The sequence below is a fragment of the Halyomorpha halys genome, unplaced genomic scaffold (genome assembly GCF_000696795.3).
Source record: "Halyomorpha halys isolate HHAL.00 unplaced genomic scaffold, Hhal_1.1 Scaffold199.1, whole genome shotgun sequence".
Classification (NCBI taxonomy): Eukaryota; Metazoa; Arthropoda; class Insecta; order Hemiptera; family Pentatomidae; genus Halyomorpha; species Halyomorpha halys.
In genome coordinates, this window is record NW_027112578.1 from 1,155,049 (window position 1) to 1,160,141 (window position 5,093).

At 30.2% G+C, this 5,093-nt stretch overlaps 1 non-coding gene across 1 annotated transcript; it reads left to right on the forward strand.

The window, feature by feature from the left end:
* The first annotated feature begins 3,765 nt into the window (after positions 1–3,765).
* On the forward strand, positions 3,766–3,837 carry TRNAG-UCC (transfer RNA glycine (anticodon UCC)). The gene has a single exon. It is a non-coding gene; the product is annotated as a tRNA-Gly (tRNA).
* Positions 3,838–5,093: the final 1,256 nt, after the last annotated feature.

The window sequence follows — 5,093 nt, forward strand, 5'->3', positions numbered from 1 at the left end:
AGAGAGAGAGAAATACTTTATTTATCTATGCTGCCTAAATACATCAGGTTGATATCTCACACATCATACTTATCAACCGTAATCGGACATATATAAATTACACATACATGGTATAATCAGCAAAAAAGAGATGCAATAATAAGATATAATAAACAATTTTCTTTCCCCTACAGTTTCCTTTTACAGTCAATTTCCGTCTGTACAACAAATATAAATGTTTCGATTCATTCCTATTTTTCTTTCTCATTTCTGCTCCTCCAATTTCACCATTTCACAATTTTTTAATTCACCCGATCAACAAATTCGCCCTCCGGAATTCACTCTCCTAGATCCTCTTCAGCGACCCGCTAAACAAATTCAATATTAGACGGCAATGTGAGATTAGACCATCATTCATAGTCACAGCAGTAGATCAGTTTACCAAAAACAAACAAATAGATACATTTTACGAGAATAAGACTAACACATAGATTAAAAGGAAAATATAATAAAAACCCGGTTACAGGAAACACTTGAATGGATAAATAAGTTTTAAAAAAACAACAACAAAAAAACAATAGTACTAATAAAATAAAATAATTTAATGAATAAATATAATATAAAAGATTGACCGTATTATTTCAAATTATGAAGAAGATGGTCCTAGCTGCGGTCGAAAGAAAACAAAAAATAGTTATCAACTATTTATTTGCCGACGTTTCGTCCCTCTTTGTAAAGGTTCATCAGGGCTTAACATATTTTGACATTGTAGGATTATAAGATATACAAAAGTAAATTACGAGTTAAAACTCTGTAAATATAAGTGAAGAAAAATTATTTACAAATGAACAAAAAGAAGAAATAAAAATAGTTATATTATACAATAGACAATGATCAGTGTTAAAAAAAAAAAAAATACTTAAACGTTTAGGTTAAAAATGAACAGGATCCATGGATGAATCCATTCTCTATACTTCTTTTCTTCGTCAATATTTGGATATCTATCTACTTGAACAGGTAGGTGGTCCTGATTGGTCGTATAGTTATTGTCTTTATTTCTATTTTTCCTTGTTATTAGGTGTGTTCATTTTTTACTTAATCGTTAGCGTAAATTTTTTTATTTATTAATTTTTTTTTCTTATCATTGTCTATTCTAACTACTATATAACTATTATTATTTCTTTTATTGTTCATTTGTATATGATTTTTCCACTTATATTTGCATAATTTTAACCCTACCTAAATTTCCTTTTCTGTATCTTATTATCCTACTATGTTAAAATATTTTTAGTTGTTCTTAGCCCTAATGAAGCTCTATAAAGTAGATCGAAACGTAGGCAAATAAATATAATTAACTATTTTTTGTTTTCTTCTCTTTATCTTCTTCATAATTATTTATTTTCTATATTTTTTTTTTGTATATTTACTACTGTTTTTATATATTAAATTAAAATCTGTACTGCTACAACCCATGAAGGGTCAGGGTTCAGTACTTTGTTAGGAAGTACTGTTACTAGACCATCGGTTGTGCAAGGATTTGGTCAGGATCACCCTCGACCGCCAGAATTTGACTCACTCAAGGGTTCCAAATTTATGAGGCGGGGATGGACTCCAGGAGGGCTCCAGAACACATATGGATGACTCACGGCTATAGTGTTTCAGAACACAATTTTCTGCCCAGCCAGATTTAAACCCGCGTCCTTGGAGATAGTAGCATCGCGCCTTACCACGCTGCTACAGCACTCTCCTATGTATATATTACTTTTCTTAATAGTACTTATGTGCGAAAATACAAAAGATTTTTATGTATATTTATTGTTACTTTATTTAAAATTTTTATTACTTATATTTTATATTACTACTCTTGGAACAACTGGCAGCTAGTTTGCGACCTATTACATGATCAAAACATTATAATACAAGTGGTCGTTGGGAAAAAAGTCAGTTATTTGACCTTTTATCATATTGTTTTTTAGACATACAAAGTAATCGATTAATCAAAATTAATTTCAACTAACATTTAGACATGGCTAAATTTTACTTAACTTTAGTCGGCATCCTTTGGAAACCTAAGGGTTTGACAATGTTTTTATTATTAGTAGTATAAAGTAAATGAATAATATATCTTAGAGGATTATATATCCTTGTGTTTTATTGAATCATTATATACCGATATTTTTAGAATATACCTGAAATAGATTTTTTTTTCTGCACTTCTTTGGTGATGCTTAAGGGACTATTGGGTTTTTTCCTTAACTTATGTTTTAGTATTGGGGGGGGGGGGCTTGTTGTCCAAGTTGAGTGAGCTTCTTAAGGAGGCTTTGCTGGCTTAGGTACCTGACTTGTGCTTTTAAGAGTTTGGAAGTGGATGGGCTTAAGGAGTACTTACTCTTATAAAACATAACCGATATTCTGTTGTCATGTACTAAAGAGTAAAATTCATAATTATAGATTTTCAGATTTATTGTCGTTGTAAATATTCACATTTTGAATTAAACATGGTATCACACCTTACACATTACTTTTTTTAATAATTTATTTATTGTTATTTACAACTGTATACACATATATACAACAAGTAAATTTGCCGTATGTGACATAGTGACATGATACAAACATGTGGAGAATCTACCCACTGATAGAACTCCAATAACGTTTCTAGAGGAGAAGATCTCGAGGCCATCTTCTTTTCAGACGCCTAGGAGGATTATTAGGTAATGAAGGAGAAGCCAGGTTAGAAACAAGTGGGTTTGGGTGGTTGGGAAGTTTGTTATGGAAGGATTGGTATCTGGTTCTGGCCAAATCAGCAATATATGGAACATTGAGGTTCTGATGGATGACTTGATTTGTGAGAAAGTAAGGAGCATTAAGGATTTTACGAAGGATTTTGGACAGTAAGGATTGGATTGTGGAGGAATTTGATGGTTTAGTGGAGCCCCAAAGCTCAACTCCGTATGTCCAGATAGGCCTTATAATAGTCATGTAGATCAGTGTTTTGTAATGGATTGGCAATGTAGACCGTTTGTCCAGTAAATGTTGCAATAGTCGAATCTACGAGCAGTTTCTTGTCTTTTTAGTCTTGTTTGAGGATTCCATGTCAGTCGTTTGTCCAGCTGTAGTCCTAAGTAACGGATCTGTTCGACAGGAATAAGTGGGGTATTATTAAAGGATACTGTAGGGCAAGAGGTCATGGGTTTATGTCGAAGGGTAAATGTGATTTGGTGGGATTTATATATATTAAATTAAAACCACAATGAATTGTTCTTAAAATAACACGAAAAAAAAAAGTTTTGTTTTTGAATTTTATTCTACCTTCAATAGTGACCGAAATTATCAATTGTCTTCCCCAAAAGTCAGTTATTTCTCTACAATTTTTTTATTAATTTAATGAAAACTATATATAATTACCAGTTAAGATCGATAAATCTGCCGATCATAGTAAACCGAATAGGACATCATTGAAAGTAGTGTAAATTTGCTAAAATATGAGCCCTAACAGAGATCTTTAATGGAATCTTCAGTAGTTTTTTTAAAGACCTAATTTAATAAAACATTTACTGAAAAATCAGTTGTTAGGGAATTTACTGTGGGAAATCTAAATCTCAGGAATCAAATCTAGTTTAACGTACTATAAAGTAGCTTATTACGTTTTCTCCATAGTAATAGTAGTTTTCATGATTGCTAAAATTATTAAATAAAAATATTTACCTAGTTATATAATTAGTTAATTTAATACGTTGAATTAATTTCTATAATAAGCTATTCACATTCGATTTATGAGCACGAGCGATGGTGGTGTAATGGTGAGCATAGTTGCCTTCCAAGCAGTTGATCCGGGTTCGATTCCCGGCCATCGCACTTAATTTTTTTAAAATTTTATTATCAAGGAAGAAATTCTGAAAATTATTTTACCACCTAACAATATTTTCTTGACCCATTTACGTAACAAAAATAATTTTTAGCTTTGAATTATAATAATTATTCTACCTTGAGTAATGGCCGAAATCATCAATTGTTTTCCCCAAAAGTCAGTTATTTCACTTCAATTTTTTATAACTTTAATGAAACCTATGCATAATTACTAGTCAAGATCGACAAGTCGGCCGATTATAGTTATGGAGAATACAAAATGATGGCTGTTTCAGAATGTTAAAAAAAAAAAAAATCATTCCGTGCTCCTTCCATCTTTGAAACTACTTATTATTTTATTATATTAAAATTAATTATATTGAAACTACTTATTATATACTTATTTCTATTAATCCGAATAGAACATCATTGAAAGTAGGGTAAATTTGCTAAAATATGAGCCATAGTACTGCTGTTTTTTAAATTCTTTAGTTCACGATAAATTTTTTTTTTTAAGCTATATTTCATGAAATGCATACTGAAAAAAACAATAGTCTTTTAACAAATATGAAAACTTCTACTCTTACGAAGCTAAACGTGATAAAAATCAGTTTATTATGATATTCGCATATGAATTTAAATTTTGGACTTGAAATTTTGTTCGAACAACTATAAATCAATTTATTTTAGCAAATATCATAAAAACTAATATTCCTACGAAGATAAACGTCAGAAACTACTTAATAGTGCATTAAACCAGCTTTAAGTTGAGTGCTAATATGCATCTGTACATCAAGAGGTTTTTTAGATTTCTCAAAATAAATTCACTAACTTCTGATTTTTCAGTGAATTTTTTATGAAAGGTTGCTTTTAAAAAATCTATATCTCGGGGTCTATTGAACTTAAATTGCTCTATTAGAGTTCATGTTTTAGAAAATTTACCCTACTTTAAATGATGTTCTCTAACGTATTGTATTGTTTTTGGTAGTTTTAAAGATATAGAACTCCGAATGAAAAATTAATTTTTTTTTTTAACACTTTGAAACAATCGCCATTTGTTATTCCCCCTACTTGTATTTGTCAGACTGATCAATTCTTATTAGTAACTATACTTAGTTTTCATTGAAAACTGGGCTGAAATAACTGACTTTTTTTTTCCTCTTGGGCTCTTGTACTAATATATGTATATCACTTCTAAAACACACAAAACATTTAAGTTTAACGTACTCGAACAACTATCATATAATTTCTTTTTTCTCATATAT